The sequence below is a fragment of the Pseudorca crassidens genome, chromosome 2 (assembly GCF_039906515.1).
Source record: "Pseudorca crassidens isolate mPseCra1 chromosome 2, mPseCra1.hap1, whole genome shotgun sequence".
In the NCBI taxonomy this organism is placed as follows: domain Eukaryota; kingdom Metazoa; phylum Chordata; class Mammalia; order Artiodactyla; family Delphinidae; genus Pseudorca; species Pseudorca crassidens.
The window spans coordinates 104,764,404-104,784,728 of NC_090297.1; the positions used below are offsets into that span (position 1 = coordinate 104,764,404).

General features: G+C 39.7%; 1 protein-coding gene across 4 annotated transcripts in view; it reads right to left on the reverse strand.

The window, feature by feature from the left end:
* WARS2 (tryptophanyl tRNA synthetase 2, mitochondrial) overlaps positions 1-20,325 on the reverse strand; it is an 87,923-nt gene that overhangs the window by 65,005 nt on the left and 2,593 nt on the right. The window contains exon 1 of one of the 4 annotated variants that reach the window (XM_067727439.1): positions 10,472-10,597. The exons of the other annotated variants lie outside the window; for them this stretch is intronic. The gene's annotated coding sequence lies outside the window, so the exon portion shown is untranslated. Of the gene's footprint in view, positions 1-10,471; positions 10,598-20,325 lie in introns of those variants that run through there. 4 annotated transcript variants of the gene reach the window in all.

Here is a 20,325-nt window from a genome sequence, read left to right on the forward strand (position 1 = left end):
AGGATGAGGAAGGGATATTTACAAGACTAGCAGGGCATTTTCAAATTATCCCCTCCCAGGTTACCTAGGTAAATGCCAGGCATCTTTTAGTCAACAATACCTACAACCATCAGAACACCTCTCCAAATTCTTAACGTATTGTAATTTTAGTTGAATCTATAATAAAATACTATTAGAATAAAATGTGCTGATAAAACTATTTTTATGAACCTCTTATAAAGTGGTTCAACTCTCCTCAGAATGCGAGCAATCTTACCTTAAGGTTGAGAGTAGATTTTATGTGATAATTTCCTGACATTTTATTTTAACAAGGTGCAGTTAGAAGGCTTTCACAAGTATACAGGGAGCTCATAGTGTAAATTCAATTTGATTTTTGACTAGTTCTGCCCTTAGGTAGAGTGTGTCTAACCTATAATACAGCACTATTTCCTTTTTCTGGAAGACAAGCACTGTGTGCACCCCACCAGGCACCCAGGAGCACACCTAATCCAGCAGGGGCACAAACACAGCAGAACGCTGCAGGATCAGGATGTTTTGAGTTGAATTAGGGGATGGGGTTTATGGGAAAACTGAGGGGAAATGTGGCTATGTTTTTTAATCTGAATCCTTAAAAAGGATAAATTAACAATCTCAAAATCAACATCAGATGTTGTATGATGACTTCAACACGACAAATAACCTCTTAAAACAAAATATTTTGAAACCTAGTTCCTCCTTTGCTGACCTGCTGCTGCTATGGTTCAAGGGGCCAGGGCTTCCACTGCGACACTTCCGAACAACCAAAAGCAACGTGGAGAAAAATGCTTTGGTCCTACTAGTGTCCCTGGTAGTAATGAAATAGCAAACTCCTAATGTTAACTGGCAAGTGGAGGAGAAATGTTATGTTTCAGAATCATTTCAACCTCCCTTTATTAGGAAATAATCAATTTGGAATATTAGTCCACTGATTTAAAATCAAAACAAGCCCATGCTACTTTTTATAAAGGATAATAAAACAATTTTCCCAGTGAACAAGTTACCTTTTACTAGCCTCATCTGAAGGAGACGGCCTCTGCATACCACAGGTGCTCCATATATAATTTCTGACTACATGAGAATGTCATCACCAGTTTCTTTCTTATTCTCTTAGAAAAATAAAAGACTGGAAGTCTTTTTTCTTTTCTTTTTCAAGTGCTGTCTGTCCCTGTCTTCCTTTCCCTTCAGTCTTCTACTGAAGTAAAGGCACAAGCCATTAAATGTGAAATCTGGATCTTCCCTTATTACATCTGATACAGGATTCCTAAAATGGGTTCCAAGCCTCCCTAACACACATGCTAGTCATTCAGTTTTAAGTAAGGACATCTGAACTATCTAAGTTACCAGAATTTAGTAACTTGGATGAGGAGGCAAAAGCAGGAAAGTGCAGGTTCCTTGGGGGCCATTGAAACTGCAAATATGGGCCCAAATATGACATTTCTGAACTTGGGCCAGAAGCTACAAGCAGCAGAATAATGTGTGCTACATCTAGCAACTCACCCTATCAGCCAGCATTGCCAAAACAAAATACCACTGCCATCCCTCATCCTAAGGAAAACCAACACAAAAAACTGGGGGCTTAGGGAAAAGGTTCCGTCTATTCAGTCCTGTTTCCAAACTGCAAACTGTTATGGGCTTAGTCTAATGATTATACTTAATTTCATCTAGGCCCTCATTAGGGGTCAAGAGTAGTTTAAATTCAATTAAAATAAACTTTCAATAAGCACATCTAGATAACAAACCATCTCTCCTTCCTTCCTTCCTGGCAACCATCCACCCATCCATCCTTGCACCCATCCATTCAAACAGTTACTGAGCACTAACCACGCACCAAACATTGTGCTATGCGGTGGGGATACAAGAGCAATAAAATACAGTCCCTGCCCTTGAGAATTCTGCAGTACAATGACTGTCATCCCACGCCTCGCAATTCACTGGTCCATTTTATTTAGAGCTGATTTTAAACCTCTAGTCTACTTAAGCCCCAGGAGCTTCCTTCCTTTTATCAGATGACTCCTGTTCTTTACTGAGTTCAATATGTGGCATCATCTTCTCTACGCTGTACTGCCAAATAGTTCCATGTAGATAACCATCTTCTCTCCTCTTTTGTTTTAGAGAGGAAAATCCCTCTAAGATTAACCTTCTCCCACTGTGCTGATTTTATCCCTTCTTGTGTTCTTAAGACTATTTCTCCATCCAGTTTTCTTTTGCTTTCTTCCATCTTAAATCTTTATCTCTTTACACATTCTTTCCTATCGTGTAGAAATATAAAAAGAGGTCTAGCCCTATCTGGAGTTATTTCTCCCTTCCCTACTCTTCCCCAATATTGCCATGAGAACCCTGTTGCCACCACCACTTTAACTCCCCATAATCTGGTTTCTCACCCACCAAGTTACTAAAGCTTTTCTAAAACCAGTAATGGTCCCTTAATCTTTCACTCCAACAGCCCCTTCCATCTTGTTCTTCAATGATCTCTCTGAATCTACCAACTGACGCTCTTTATTATCATATGTTAAAAACACTCCTTGATTTCCACAAAACTACAGTGTTGCTTATATTTTAGCCTATCTGGTATCTCCAATTTTGTCTCTGTTGGTTCCTGATTTTCTATTCTTACCTGCTGAATGGGGTCCTACCACATAGCAGCGGGTTTCAACTTATTTCTGCTATGACAGGTAATGCTCACTGAAAGGAGAGCCTCCCTTCTTCCCCTGTTCTTGTTCCCTACTTGGGTCAAAGAACGGCTCATTGAATTGATCAGCTTCAAGGACTGTGCCTGGGTCATGTTTGTTACCAGATGAATCCTGCCCTTTCTGTCATCCCTATAAGCCTGCCTGGGGGCCAGGTCTGGCTCCCCAGACTCTCTCTTCCCTCATTCGGTAGATCAAGTTGATCTCTTGCACCCTCTATCACGGGCAGCTGGTAACTCACATCCCAACTTTTGGGTTTGGATTTAGGTAAAGAGTCTCGGGCCTAATCAAGTTTACCAGAGCTACACACTGGGGTATCAGGCTCATGCTAAGTTGATAATAAAACAGTATTTTAATTCTCATAGGCCATCATATCCACCAAAGCTCACTCAGAGGGGATTCTTTAAAACTAAGAAGGGGTCCAGACAGATAATGGTAGTAAAAAAAATTTTTTTAAGGACAAACATAAATAAATATCTTTAAAAAAAAAATCACCGGAGTCTGTGAGGGCCTGAGCTGAGATCAGGCACTATTCTAGATGCTGGTAAGACAACGGTGAAGGAAAAGATGTAATCCCTGCACCCTGGAGCTTACCTTCCAGCAGGGAATGGGGCCACTCAGCTCCTCCAACACACTATACTCTGCTGCAGCTTTAAAGCCACCAGGGCAATAAATGTGACCTGAAGGACCTCCCTTGCTCCAATCTGTCCTGCTTGCAAATCCCTGAAATTCTTTTGGCAGAACTCAAAAATCTTTTCATGTTCAATAAATAACAAAGGGCTCAAAATGCTAAATACTTGGTTGAGGTAAACATGATGAAATCCATTCATACTAAAGTACATCAAATAATAATAACAATAACAACGACAGTAGTAATGTATATTGAGCACTCTGCTGTGCCAGGCTCTTTTCTTCACATTCCTTGCTTAACTGTCACAACAAACCTATAACAACAAAATAGTAGGTGCTATGACTAGTCCCATTTTACAGGTAAGGTGACTAAGGCACAGAGCGGGTAAATAACTGTGATGTCAAGTCATTATTAGAGCCAGAAGTCTGGCTCTAATAATGACTTGACATCACAGCCTTGCCCTTATTTTGTTTTTAAGCCAGGAAGGGGATCTGAGAGCAGGCAAAAAGTATAGGAAAAACAACTCGCCAACTGCAGAAAGGGACAGTCCAGCCTGGGAGTGACCACATGGAAGCCGAGAAGTTGTGAGCATGTGCACAGAGCTTAGCAGGGATAATGCTGCTAAGAGTCATCAACACTGCTTTGCTTGATGTATGGTTTGGAGATTGCGTCTGTGGTTCTTAGCGTAGGAGAACTATTTGTTGTTCTCAATACCATATCTGAAGAGAGCAAAGAAGAACAGGAAGATTCTGAGAGTAAAGCCCCTGGATGATGAGATGAGCGTGCGGACAGTACTAGTTTGGAGCAGAATAAATAATAACTTTGGCACAAGGCACACAACCAGAGTGTTGCTGTCCACGACACCCCCTTCAGTAGCTGGCCAGAACCCAGACAGGGATTCTCCAGCTTCCTAGGTCAGCGTGGGAGACTTGGGAGTGGCCCTAGTATTTAGGGTCAGCTTGTCGACCATTCCTGTCCACAAAGAAAAGTAATGTCCATGGTTAGGGCTCTGAAACTCCTCCTGCCACCCCTTCCTGGCGTAAGAGGCAAAACGGCAATTGCTCTACGATTTTACCTACTGTAGAAGCTATAAATTCATCCCTAAGTACATCCTGCAAAGACCCAAACTAAGCTTGCTGTATCAGAGCTTAGAGTTAGATGGCCTGCAGCTACCTTAAAACACAGCCATATGCTCCCTGATATTACAGGTTCTATTATGCAAGGCTCCTCCCCAATCCCAGAGGAGACCAAACGACATGCCATTGCTTGCTGTTGCTTCCTATCCACATTTTTAAATAACAGAATAAAAAGAAAAAAAAAAATCCAGCCACAATTGGCTCCAGTTGGTGTGAATAATGAGATGTGGTTGTCAGAATCCTGGAAAGCTGCCAGCATGGTCATTAGCTGGCCAGATACTGGGCCCACATATAAAAAGGGTAAGGAATACAACTTTAAATGAGGTCAATTTTAAGGAGACTTTAAATTTGGCATTTGGGTGTGAGATGAAACAATCTAGGAATTAAAATCCTCCTTGCATTAAGTGCTCTCCATAAGAAAGGGTATAGGTTGTGATGAGATGGTGCTTCCTCAGTTTTGGGAATCAAGCTTTGCCCAGTTAAAACTGGCCCTTTTTTTGAAGTGTCTGATGGAAGAATCCTGGCTTTGACAAGTTGGCAGTAATCCTTGTGATCTATCTTACTGGGATATATATTGTCACTGCAAAAATAAAACATACTACAAAACTGGAGAGCAGATCCTGCCTGTGATCATTAGACAGACTGGACCAAGTGCCTCAAGCCTTTGATGCCCCTGACATATTATTTTCTGGATGGTGTCCAGCAACCCAGTGCAGAACAGCTTTTTCTCTACTGTATCCAGATGGCAAATGGAAGAGATCAAATTCAACAGTTTCAGAGCTAACCTTAATGGATGTGAAAGGCTGGCTTCTCTACCAGCTTTTCAGGGATCTACAATACAAAAAAGGCCTTTGAAAAAAGAGACAAATAATTGGCTTTTTTTTTTTTTTCCTCTCTTCAAAACTAAACCGTGGATGTGGTAATCTGGTTTAAATCCATCTTCTGGTTGAAAAGGACAGCCAAATATCTGATCAGTTCTAATCACTGGCACTCTCATGACACTTTCTGTGAAGTTCAGATGGGTGTTGCTCTTAATATTCTAGACAGTTGTTTTTTGTTTTTTTTTTTACCTTTCAAGCAAATATTTTCAATCTTCCTCTATTTCCTTCAAACTTTAATTATATATATATATATATATATATATACACTTAAATGTTTAAGCAGCAGCATTTTATAGTAAGATTCACACACCCTCCACTAAAGGCTGAATTTCAGAATTGGCTATCGTGAGCCTTACACATTTGTGTTATTGTATAAGCATACACTAGAACCTCACTATGAAGCCATTTAAACACGTAGGCATATGGTATGACAGTCTACCTCCCTCTTCAGACAAGAAGAGACAAGAGATTTCACTTGCTGAAGTACCAGAAATACTTCATTATGAAACAATTTCACACAAAAGTCCTATGGTGTAGATCATAAGACCAGCTTTGTAATTAGTAAGTGGTAGAGGAGACAATCTGGAAGCAGGCTATGAAAGAAGAGAATAAGTTTACCTTCCATGAGTCAACAAAACAGATAGGTCAACTTAAAGTAGGAGTTCTTAACCTGGGTTCATGGCCTTGTAAAACTGTACACAAAGTTTTGAGAATTTATGTACATATTTTGCTAGGTAGAAGGTCCATATATATATATATATTTTTGCTGTACGCGGGCCTCTCACTGTTGTGGCCTCTCCCGTTATGGAGCACAGGCTCCGGACGCGCAGGCCCAGCGGCCATGGCTCACGGGCCCTGCCGCTCCGCGGCATGTGGGATCTTCCCGGACCGGGGCACGAACCCGTGTCCCCTGCATCGGCAGGCGGATTCTCAACCACTTCGCCACCAGGGAAGCCCAGAAGGTCCATATTTTAATGAAAGGAAATAGTGACGCTCCCCCAAAAGCAGAAGAACTCTGAGGACAAGACTTAATGGAAACAAGATGAGGTACATTAACATATCTAAAGAAAGAATATGCCTCCTGGAGGGGTGGAAGCTTAGAAAAAGCAGTTCTTTTGGGAAAACTTTGGCCATGTGTTTTAAAGCGATGTCCAAGGGAAATGGTGCTATGACAACAGCCAGGAATATATTGCCCAAGGAGCATGTATGTTCCAAAATGGGGATGGAGCTTTGGGTTATCATAGCTTACTTACACTAGCCAATGAGGTGATCCAATGAACACCCTCCCACACCTTGTTCTGATTCCACACCCATCAAGCTACCTTATTTAATAATGTGGCTTCCCAATTAAATTTTCCTGCACGTAGAGAAATTAAATTTTCCTGCAAGTAATCAGTGAAGAAAAGTAGCTGGTACTCCTGATCATTCTATCTTCATATATGATACATGGTGTGCATATGCATCTGCAAGCACGTGTGTGTGCACATGTGCACATATGCACAGACGCATGTGAATTGGACTCCTACCTACCTGGCTACTACTATCTTGGCTGGTTATTCTCATCATCCCAATCTCTTAATGTTGAAATGCTCAAGGCTCAGTACTTGGACATCCTTTCTCTTTCCAAAAACACTGCCTAAATGATCACACCCAATCTCATAGCTTTAAGCAGTCTGAAGACTTACAAATTTATAACTCTATCTAGACATCTCTTGAGGTTTGGTCTCATACATCCAACTGCCTACCTGACTTCTCCACTTAAATGCTCACTAGGCATCTAAACTCCACACGTCTAAAACTCAACTCCTGCTCTTCCCTCCCACCCCCAAAGTCTTACTCCTCTTGCTGTCTTTACCATCTTTGTAAGTGGCAAATTCATTCTTCCAGTTGCTCTAGCCAAAAACCTTGGAATCAATCTTGACTCTTTCCTCTCATCCTACATCTAATCAGTAACAAAAAAAAAATCTCATTGGCTCTATATTCTTTAAAATAAATATCAAGAATGTGACCACTTCTCATCTTTGATGAAACCATCTTTACTACTCATCCTTGTCCAAGCCACCATCATCCCTTTCTCGGATCTTGTGCTAACGTCTAATTACAAGACGTTGCTTCTATTGTGTGCTTCTATTTTTAACGTAACAGCCAGGGTGAAGTTTAAAAACTTGTGTCAGCCCACGTTCTTTCTCCAAACAAAGCCTTCCAATGGCTTTGCAACTCAATACTAGTAAAAGACAAAGTCTTTCCAGTTGCTTCTAAGATTCTATACAGTTGACTTCTCTACTTCCACCTTCCTATTAGCCATGTGACTCCATGTCCTACTACTATAATGGACAGCATAATGCAAAACCAACCTGAAGTTAGGACCCTGGCTCCTTTCCCTTTTTAACTATCTGCATTTTGTTGTCAGTGTGACAAGTTACTTAACATCTGTTTTACAGATCGTCATCTGTAAAATGGGGCCAATAATAGCGCTGCTTTATAAGGTTGTTCTGAGCATTATATGAGTTAATATGTACAAAGTAATCAGAAAAGTGTCCAACATAGTAAGTACTATATAGTATTCATAAAATAAAGAAAATGCTCATTTTTCTTAAGCCACACTGGTCTCCTTGCTGGTCTTCAAACATGCCAGGTAAGTCTCCCACCTCATGGCCTTTCCATTTTTGTTTCCTCTGCCTGGCACCATCTTCCCACAGATATCTACCTTGTATATGTTCTCACCACCTTCAGGTCTTTTCTCAGATCTCACCTTCTTAGAAACCTTTGCTGACTTCCCAATTTAAAACTGTAATACCCTGTGGCAGTTACCATCTCCTGCCCCTGCTTTAGTTTTCTCCATATCGGCTACTATCATCTAACATACTATATATTTTAATTACTTGTCTCTCTCTCCAGAATGTAAGATTTTGTCTGTGTTCTTCATTGGTCTATCTCCAACACTTAGCACATAGTAAGTGCTCAATATTTGTTAAGATATCAATATATGTACAATATTCATGACCTTATTACTTCCATGAATTAGAAATGAGGACATACTTCACCAGGTGACATATCCAAATAATATACTGAACGGAATCTTTTAATAGTTCAGGAAACCTTGGTACAAATGGTCCAAAATGTCTGACATGACGATATAAATGGGAGAAGAACAGATGTTTACACTTACTCAGCACTTTGTTGTATTCTCCCCACCTCCTAAATTGATTAAAGGCTTAGCAAGCTGGCTCTCTTTCTACCCTAACTTCCATCATCTGAAAGAGTTGAATTATCAGGGAGATTACCCATCCAATATTCTAGCATTCAAAACATTTGTTTGAACTCTTCAACCTCAACTACCTGGTCCCATGGTCACACCCTGGACCTTGTCATCACCCAGAATGCCTCTGTTTTTGAAATCATAAATGTCAATATTGTACTCAGTCTACGACCTTCCGCCGTTCAACTCTTTCATGCTTTTATTCCCACTATACTTGCTCTCCAAGCTCACTTAGAAATCAGAGCCTTTGATTTTTCCATTCTCTCCTGGTGCAGCAGTCCCCATCTGATCTCTCTTCTTCCCTACCCAGCCTGGCCCCAAGGTCAATCACATGGACTATGCTCTCATTAGCAACCTCAACTCCCCTTGTCATAAATAATGTCCTGACAGCCATGAAAAAACTCCAGTCCTGGATCAAGGCTAGAAAGCTCATTCTTCACTTATATACTTTGGTAGCTGAGCACTTTAGGTGAAAAATCTTAAAACAATGCAGAATCTACCTATAAATTTAAGTTATAGTTCCTTAGGCCCTCAACTCTCAACACTGCTTATTGAACAATTTTTAAAAACTTATAGTACTCACAATGTGCCTGGTACTGTTCTAGACACTTATAAATATTAACTCATTTAATGCTTACAGTAATTCTGTGAGGTAGACACTATCATTGTCTCCGTTTTACAGATGAAGAAATTAAGGCACAGAAAGGTTACGTGACTTGCCAAGGCCATATTGCTAGCTAGTGGGGGAGCTTACTAGCTCCAAATCTGGCAGTCTGCCTACAGAGGTCAAGCTTTTAACTCATCTTACAGATGAAGAAAATGAGGTAGAGATGTTCAGTAACTTGCCCAACGACTTCCAGTAACCAAGTAGAAGAACCTGACTTTGAACCCAGGCAGTCTGACTTTAGTACCCATCTACTAAAGCACTAACTTACTCCATCATCTCAGGACTGAAGCCTCCTGAGAGAATTATATCCATCAGGTTTTAGAGTTCCTGAACTTCCCCTCCCATTGCCAGCAAACTCATCTAGACCCACAGCCATTTCTCCTAGTCTCAGAGTTGATCTGTCTCACCTAGTGTTCAATCATTTGCTCTGGATTGCATTTCTTTCCATCTCTTCCTGTATCTTCAGTCTCTCCATCTTCACTGGCTCCTATAGTCATGCTCAAGTCTGATCCATCCTAAAAGACCCTACCTCCAAAAACTTCTCTTGGTCAGGCCATTCTTTAAAGCTCCCTTCTCCCTCTCTGGGCACTTCCTTCTCATTCAGGCTCCTCAAACTTCCTCACCTCTCATCTCACCATCATTAATCTGCACCAATAACTCTTCTAAAGCTGTTGTTGTTGCTAATGTCATTAGTGATACACCAATTATAAACTCTAAGGGATAATTTTTAGTCTTTATCATACTATAGCACTATCTTTTTTTTGAATTTTTGAATTTTATTTTATTTTTTTATACAGCAGGTTATTAGTTATCCATTTTATACATATTAGTGTATATATGTCAATCCCAATCTCCCAATTCATCACCCCTCCCCCGCCGCCCGCCATAGCACTATCTTGCTCTTCATTTTCTCTTTGAAATTCTCTAGCCCTTTGATCCTTAGATCCACACTCTAATGATTCTTCTCTTGTCTCTCTCTTTGTTGGATTTTTCAACTCTGGTCTCTCTCTCAATTTGAGACTACAAAGGGTTAAAACTCCCTGATTTTTAAAAAATGTTCCCACTTTACAGGCTTTTCTTGATGATCTCTCTAAAGACATAAATTTAAGTGCTACTCAGCTGACAGTAATCCCCTCAGTGGTCTTGGCTTTGTTACTTTTTTTGGAAGAGCCACTCCTCTCTCTCCCCATACCTTCTAACATGTGGTCCACATGGAAGCTGGATGACCCTACCTCCACAGTCCGTGTAAAGGCAGGCATCTGACTCTCAGGAAGACAGGAGTCATGGAAGACTGACCAAAAGTCTGCTATTTAGACAGAAAAATAAGATGAAGGGATAAGCTGTGTCTCTATTTTGAGTCATAGATATGTTAATATATTCTCAATCAAAATTAAGGACACATGGTCTGCTAAAGAATTTCTGTTCCATTTTAGAATGTGAAAAACAATGTGGGAGATGTCATGTGGATGCTGAAACATTGGAATTTCCAAGACATTTTAAAGATTGATGGGTACAACTGGTTCTGGGTTTAACAAGATGTTTGGCCACTATAGTCACGGACTTATCAGGAAGATGCTGCAATCAAACCCCGTCTAACAGACATGACATTCTATAACCGTTCTATGATTAGGCTAGGTTGATTTCGGGTTTTATTAAACATGTAAATGATAAATTCGTAAGCAAGCATGACAATAAACTTTCCTTAACTACTAAAATGCCACTAGGCCACTTTAAAAGAAGAAAATGTAAGTTCTTTGTACTGTAGACATAAATTCTTCAATCATACTACTCTTCTCTTATCATGGTGCAAAGAAAAATGAAATAGCACTAGATGGGAAGCTTACAAATGGCCTGTCTACACAGTAGAACAGTGCAGTGAGACTTAGGGCTGTTTTCTATATCTCTGCAGAGCATACCAAAATCTATAGAGCAAAGGTCCTAGGCATGCCTTCACAGGTTGCTTTAAAGGGACTTAAAATGAACAACTAAGAAAAAAGGCAATGTTGCCACAATAAATGAGCCTTTTACTTCCTTCATGCGTTGAAAGCACACTCTGGATAAAGCACGATGTCGGTTGTTGTATAGATAATATGCACGACAGCCTCTTGAGGCAAAACTAAGGTCAAACTAAAAACTTCTCATCTTAATCCTCAGTCTACAAACTTTAGTATAATATATAGAGGTAGCAAACCCCAGTATAGTTAGATACACCTATGAAAAATACAATTAGGGCCAGAGTGACTGTAAAAGTCAGTTATAGCAACAAGTTGGAAATTCACAGCCTACTTGGCAAATTATTGAAATGAAACCAGTATTATCTCCCAGTCACTTATAAACATCTGTATACTTTAGGCAATAAGAAGATCACTTACTAACTGCAGCGAACATTGAAAATCTTCTGTATTTGAATACATAAAAATATACACAAAAGTGTGTGCTTTAAATTAACAATAGGCTAAATGCCAATGGTATGAACTTTCTCATGCCTTATTAGATTTATTTTTCACTGAATTCATTCACTCAATAGATACTTATTGACCTCTTTCTGTTACAGGAATTATTATGCCAAAGGTTTAAGTGATAACTCATTTTCTCTCACATTTCGTTATCATAGCCGGGGCTCAACAGGAAGAATTCTTCCTGTTCCGTCTTTCACAACTGGGGGTGGCCTCCAGGAACATTCCCCTGGTAAGGTCGGCCTGCTGAGTGGCAGCCTGAGGCTGCACCTGTGGAACAACGTGTGTATCATAAACTATTTCCTGCTGCAGTGTTCACAAAAGGTCTAAATAAAAAACAAAAAAACAAAACAAAACAAAAAAAACCCAGGCTCTCCATCTGTGCTAAAGCAAATGTCTATAAACAGAGAGAATATAAGGCAGGATTTGTTAATTTCTATAAGAAAGGTACAAAGCCCTGTAAAATTTCAAAATGGGAGCAATCATTTCCAGCTTAAGAACAAAGTTTTCTGGAACCTATGAGTTTTGTTTTTGTTGTTTGCTTGTTTTTTATTTTAAAGAATGGTGGCATACAGACCAATTAGAATGGGAAGAAAGGTCTTTCCAAGAAGAGACAGTGACGTTAACAAAGAAGCAAAAGGAAACAGCTCTGAGCAAACTTGGAAATTCTCTTAACTCCAGGGCATAGGATCCATGTAGGACAGCAATGGCCTAGAGAGGTATTTTGGATCTGGGCTGTGGAAGGTCTTGAAGGTGGGGGCATAAGGAGTCTAAGCTTTATGAGAAGCCCCCAAAGGTTCTGAGCAAGGGAACAACATAATTAGCACACTGCTTTTGGGAGGTTCATCTGGTCAGACTGATTTTATTTTGCAGGTTGGGGGGAGGATAGTGTGGGCATGGGAGGAATCAAAAGTTATTAAGATTGATAAGGGTAGAGGAGAGAAAGGCTGCTGAGGAGAATTATATGTTATTGAAGAAATAATCGTCATCAAGCACAGAGGACTCACTAGGTGCTGTGCACTGGCCAAGGGCCTTTACACATATGGCAGAATCTCGAATCCACATTAAGTTCTTACCATGTGAGTATTACTATTAATACTGTACAGACAAGAAAGCATGTAGTGGAGCCAGGCCTGACTGATCCCAAAAGCCATGCCCCATTTGCTCTACCATACTTTCTCTTAGTAAGAAGTCAGTCAACTTTAAGATGACAAGTACAGGGCTTCCCGGGTGGCACAGTGGTTAAGAATCCACCTGCCAACGCAGGGGACATGGGTTCAAGCCCTGGTCTGGGAAGATCCCACATGCCGCAGAGCAATTTAGCCCATGCGCCACAACTACTGAGCCCGCATGCCACAACTACTGAAGCCCGCGTGCCTAGAGCTCATGCTCCACAACAAGTGAAGCCACCGCAATGAGAAGCCCGCGCACCGCAACGAACAGTAGCCCCCGCTCACCGCAACTAGCAAAAGCCCGCGCGCAGCAACGAAGACCCAACATAGCCAAAATAAATAAATAAATAAATAAAAAGACAAGTATGATGTTGATGTGACTGTTGATCCTCTAGACGCTTGCTTCTCTGGTTTACTGAGTTTCACAGCTTGGTGGCATGAGGGTGTCTGGAAACATGCCAGCCATGGGAGAAGCCAACGTTGCCTGCACAGAAGGACTTCCCTTCACAACAAAGATGGCCAGGTACCCAGTAACCACAGAGGGCCAACCTGGCTCTCTCCCCGGATTTGGCAAGGGCTCCACGTAGTCTGGTCCTTAACATCTCCCTCGGGACTCCACTTTCATGCTACACACTTACCCCCAGCCCAAGAGGCTCTTCTCTCTTCCAGCAAATTCATTAACTGGCTGCTCAGAACATTCTCCCCATGGGAGGACAGGAATTCAAATCAGGGATTTAAGTAAACAGCTCCATTTCCCTTCACAATTACATTCTCCTATTTTCCCAAAAGGGGCCCAAAGTAATATAGTAAGAGTGAGGCTGAATGAATATAAAATAGCATGGTCTATGCAAAGTTCATGGGAGTATAGGAAATGTTCATGGGAGTATAGGAAATGTTCATGAGAAGCCCTTTGTCTGGAGTATAAAATAAACTCAGTGTTCATTGTTGCTAATTGTAAAGGCTCAACAGCATCCCAATTAATGTAGTAATTGGTAATAATTCACTTTAACTCAATTAATTACAGACTCGTCTAAGACCTTTTGGAATGAGAATCTTTTAGAATAAAATTCTTACTTATCCCTTGTTGAAATGGCCCACAACACTAATTAATTTAATCTTTCCCATCTTCTCACTTTGCACCTCTGTTACTTTTGAAGAAAGTACTCTAGCTATAAATCCCAACTAGACCCTAGATAGTGGTCCCCTGGCCATCCGTAAGCTTCAGCACTCACCACCTTCCCTCTGCCTGCAAAGCGGTGCACAGGTTGACCTTTTAGCTATAGACTGTGTATAAATACAACTTCCTGCACGCACCTTGGGACTTATGTGTTAAAAGCCCTTATTTTACACAGGGTAATCCTAGTGGCAGTAGCCAAATAAAGACACGGAGATAAATTTACAAGGCAGCTTTGCTCCTTTCTCATAATTCATTGAGCCAAACAAGACTGTAGGAACAGCAACAACAAAGGATGATTTGTAATTTCTACTCTGCATGTCACCATGGCAAGATATATAAATGGCTTTCATGGAACAGATTTGAAAGTTTGCATGGCAGTTATCAGCATATTAACATGGGTAATTTGTTTCGGAATTTAACGTATTTTATTACACTTAATACACAGAGTTTGGAATCAGACTACCTGGGGTTACATCTCGGCTCTAATACTTGCTATGTGACCTTGGGTGAGTTATTTAACCTCTCAGTATCCTCATCTATAAAATGGGGCTAATATTTGTTTGTTTGTTTTTTTGGCAGTATGCGGGCCTCTCACTGTTGTGGCCTCTCCCGTTGCGGAGCACAGGCTCCGGACGCGCAGGCTCAGCGGCCATGGCTCACGGGCCCAGCCACTCCGCGGCACGTGGGATCCGCCCGGACCAGGGCACGAACCCGTGTCCCCTGCATCGGCAGGCGGACTCTCAACCCCTGCGCCACCAGGGAAGCCCAAAATGGGGCTAATATTAACACTCACCTCATTGGGCTGTTAGGATTAAATAAGCTAATGCATGTCAAGTGCTTCAAACCGTGCTTGGTACATGGTAAGCATCCTACAAATATGTGCTGGTACCATCTCCCCCTGTCATCATCGTATTTAGTAATAACTGAAATTATCACAGTCCTATCAGATCAGGGCCCAAAAATGAATTAAACATTAATTCAATTTTAGTACAAATAAGAAAATAATATCCACTGAACTAAAACTTTAAAGAATAGTGATATTTACTTATTTAGATTCATCATCACTATAAAACTGGTAAAAAAAAATGGGAAGATATAATGAAAACTTAATCAATGAGTAAAAATTTTAGATGGCTAAACAGTGAAACACTGTGTCCTCGGGATTAAATGAGAATATGTGAAGCATTCTGAAAACTACAAAGTATTGTATTAGAACAGAATATTATTATTAATGGAAATAATAGATTCCACTTGAAAATGTTTTACAAGGTGAGATTTGTTATTTTATTTTATGTTTTTGAATGCCTTGATGAAAAATCTACAACTATTATCCCAAGAACCTTAAACAAGGTCATTTAGGGCTCCATCCATGATGGAGTTGCCTGGCACTATAGAGTCACAGCCAGAACACCAGGACAGGAATGTGGTGGAGAAACTGACATCTCTGTCTGTCCCCAGGTTGGTGTCCCAGCCTAGAGGGCAGGGAATGTAAAAGTGGAAGTTGTGAGAACCTCTGTTGGTTAGAAATCAGGGTAGCTCGACTGTGCTTTTGAAGAGACAAAAGGGCACTCAAAAAGGCAATTCTCCTAAATGCCCATCAGCAGAGGAACAGATAAAGAAGATATGGTACATACATACAATGGAATATTACTCAGACATAAAACGGAACGAAACTGTGCCATTTGCAGAGACATGGATGGATGCAGAGACTGTTATGCAGAGTGAAGTAAGTCAGAAAAAGAAAAACAAATGTCATATATTAACATATATATGTGGAATCTAGAAAAAATGGTACAGATGAACTTATTTGCAAAGCAGAAATAGAGACACAGATGTAGAGAACAAACGTATGTATACCATGGGGGGAAGGGGGGTGGGATGAATTGGGAGATTGGGATTGACATATATACACCACTATGTATAAAACAGATAACTGATGAGAACCTACTGTATAGCACAGGGAACTCTACTCAGTGCTCTTTGGTGACCTAAATGAGAAGGAAATCCAAAAAAGAGGGGATATATGTATATGTATAGCTGATTCACTTTGCTATACAGCAGAAACTAACACAGCATTATAAAGCAACTATACTCCAATAAAACAAAAACAAAATAAAACAAACAAAAAAGGCAGTTCTTAGCCAACCAGAAGTAGGTTCAACGCAAGGAAGGCTGAGTGCCAAGAAAAAAGAGAGTTGTAGACAAATTTTGATAAATGATTACAGGACCATTAGAAGTCAGGTGATGGGGTGGTACGAACCTAGGTATGACCTTGCTTTGTTCAGTAAGCAGGGAAGTTAAGAAAAAGTGTTAAGCCTTTGACTGGGAATAAAAGATAAGGTATTGCTAAGAAATGATATATAGAGAAAACTGTAAATGGCTGAGCAGAGTTAAATTCAGTCAAGCTGGAGTCGGTGTATCATCTCTGTGCCTATAAATTAACTCTGCCTCTAGTGTCTCACGTGGCCAGAGCAGCTTCTATCCTAAGCGAGTACATTTCTCCTGTGGAAATTCAGGAAGAAGGCTTAGGCCTCATGCTGCAGTCTCTAGAAGAGAAATTCCTGAACCCCTGATTGGTGGTGGTAAAACAGAGTCAAGAGCAGAACTGGAGTAAGTGCTCTCTGGGAGGAGACTTGAGGCCGGGTTCGTCACAATAGTGACGGAGTGGTCCATAGCATCATCTTTGTGCACAAACATCAGCGTATGTTGCAGAAGTAAGCTGTGTTTGGAATGAAAGAAAGAAGTTAGAAAGGAAGGAAGGAAGGAAAGAAAACTGATTGCTATTATCTCAAGTTCTCTCATAGCTTAAGATAAACGAAGAAAGGTTGCATTTTATTGATAAAATACATACATACCAAAGTAATTACTCCCAAACTACTCATTTACAGAGTAGCTCCTTAAAAATAATCCATCCATCATACGTGGTCCTAAGCCAACAAACTCACTACGATGTTAAGGAAGCTGAAGTATTTTTCAAACTTCATCTTAAGAAGGCCAACACTGTGCGGCACCATCTCAGTGGTCCCTGGTTGTATGTGGAGGGAAGGTGGTAGGCGGGGCTGGGAGGGGCCAAGCAAGCAGGGCTGTAGCTACTTTTCTATTCCTTAAATCAGAAAAGCTCTACTTTTATCTGTTTTATCTAAGAGGGATTCACATAAGATTTTATTTGATAAGAGACTACTACTGGTCGAGTGGGAAAAGCACAGGCAAGGCTGAGTGTGAATCCTGGCACTGCCATTTACTAGCTCTCTGACTTGGGAAAATTACCAGAATAATTTATAATTACTAAATAATCTCTCAGAGCCTTTGTTTCCTGTTTTATACAATGGATAGAATAATATTCACAGGATTTTTGTGAGAAGTAAATAAGATAAAGTGTGTATAGTACATAGCAAGAAGCCTTAGCACATAACAAGCCTTAGCTAAATGTTAGCTCCTTCTCGAAAGACACAGGGATATGCATGCATACAGGCTTAAATATACAAATATATATGTCCTATATATATGCGTAAGCCTCCGCGGACTGTTCTGTAACCTGCAGCCATGCAACAGGTATACTGAGAAAGGATCTGGGGGTCAGCAGCCTCACCCTCTTCATAATTTCCTGGCTGTGGCTGCCATAAGACTTGCTAGCATAAATGCTCAGCATTTATCGACTGTTCCTCCTCTATATTTTCAGCGGTTACCATCAGTAGTTTCCATCAGCTATGGAAAGAGATTTCCAAATTGAAATAATTATTGTTTTGAATGAGCTAAGTCAGTTCACAAGGAAAGATCAACCTAAAAAGCATTTTAAACAAATGGACTCATAGACTAAGCTTAAAAGGAGCTTTAGAGTGGATCCACGCAACAACCTTATTTAAGAAAAGCACAGAGAGATGAGGTAGCCTGATCAAACTGGCACAGTTAGCAACTAGTAAAATTCCCAGATGGCCATAGCAGCTCCTGATAGCCTTCCAGGCTGAGTAGCTCATGTTGCACGTTGGATGAACAATACAAGGCAGAGAAAAGCTAAGGGAAAAGTCACTGGGAACATTACCCCAGTTTAATGCAGTAAGATCACAGAAACCTATAATAACACATTATAATTGCAAAATATGGAGTGAAATGCCAACAGTAAATTTTCCCATCCTAATTCCATAATTAATTAGCTTTCACTTAACTAAAAGGTAAAATATGTTTTTACTTTTTTTCCATATGTTTAAAATAAGGTCTTTTACTTTTTTTCCGTATGTTTAAAATAGGCCTTAATACCTGCCTTAAAGCCTTGTTGTGAACAGTATCTCTGCTGGAGTATTCTTGCCAAAATCCATAACCTCAGTCTAATCATGAGAAAACATCAGACAAACCCAAATTGAGAGACATTCTATAAAATAATTGACCAATTCTCTTAAAAAAGGCCAAGGTCATGAAAGACTGAGGAATTGCCATAGATTGGAGGAGACGTGACAACTAAATGCAATATGGGATCCCAGATTTCATCATAAACCAGGAGGAGACTAGTGGAAAAACTGGTGAAATTTGAAATTGTCCCAAGTTAATTTCTTGGCTTTGATAATTGTATTATATTGTGCAAGAAGAAGCTGCTTGGTGAAGGGTATACAGGAATACTCTGTACTAATTTTGCAATTTTGTGTATCTCAAATTATTTTAAAATTAAAACAATGCTAAAAAAAAGAGAGCAATTTTTTAAAAAGCCTTGTTGTGAGAACTAAATACAAGATAAAAAATTTAATACATTGCCTATTTTTTTGCAGGCACAATTCCTTCATTGAATGGCTACATTTAGCGGCCATAAACAGTAGAAACAGTATGTTAATACTGGCCAAACCCAGGTTGGGGCAGCTAATAATGAAGTGTGTTGTCCAACTGTGATAAAAATGTGGACACTTTACACTGCACCTGAATGATTACAAATATTCTTGCAAAAGTCTTCTAATCGTCAATATTTCACTCTTTGCACAATACAATCATGAGTTAGTGCTTAAAGAAGTCTGGATTCTGTGTTTGGTCAATGATGACAGGCTTAAATTTACCTAACGCCATTATCGTTTAAACATAACATGTCAGATCTTCATTCCTCTGACTCTGTGACTACTCTCGTCTTGTCAGACCTCAGCGGTTTTCTGTGAGGTAACACCTGGCAAAATAAATCACTTTCATATAAATTGTAGACATCTCATAATGAGTATGCCTTGATACACTTTTATTTCTGTTTTCTCTCTAGTTTTTATTTTAAACTTGATTCTACATTTAGCCTTGAGGGGCAAAAGCCTGCTCTTGAGATAACTAAAGGTCCCCAATGCCAAGCTTATTACCCAAGATTTTGCTTTTTTAAGGAAACATGAAAACAACCTAGGAATTGCATTACTCTAGCAAAGTACTGCTGTGGCTCATACGCTTTTGCTTTTCACCTCAGGGAGTAACTGGTGCAGCCAAAACTAATAACAAGCAAATTGCTATTTGTTAGTTTTTGATAGAATCACTCATGTGATAAATATACATTTCTTTCCACCCCTGCAAAATAATTTTTGTTTTCTACAAAGGTTATGAGATATCATAAAAATGTCTAATGCATCTGGTTTAAGGATCCAATTCTTCCTTCACATATTTCTGCATCTGTTCACAAAATCTCTTTGACTTCAAAGGAAGCTTTTCAAGAGAAAAAGAAGATACATACAGTAAAAATGGCCATAAATTTTTAGTTTTCCAAAGCCATTTTAATAACTTTTCTAAGGCCATTTTAATAATAGCACTGTGGGAAAGTAAATATCTCTCTCAGAGAGCTACAATATCACAGATGATATAATGACTATACATTTATCTGAAGATTTATGTTTTAGAACTTTATTCTGGGTCTGAAAGTGATATATCTTCAACTTAGAACATGTGAAAAATACAGCAAGCTTAAAGAAGAAAACTTAAATCACTTTTAATCCACTATTTAGGAAAACCAAAGAGAAACAAAAAATGTTAAGAATAGTTGTTTCCTTCCAGTCTTTTTTTCTCTTGTACATATAGTTATATAAATATTTATTTGCAAATATAATATTATAGTTACACTATGAATGCAATTTTATATCTTTTCTCAATTGGTCTTTCAAAAGACTGCACTAGTCTTTCAAACCATCAATTTTAATGACTGAAAATTATAGGGGGTGGGGGAGGGATAAATTAGGAGTTTGGGATTGCAGATACGAACTACTATATATAAAATAGATAAACAACAGGGTCCTATTGT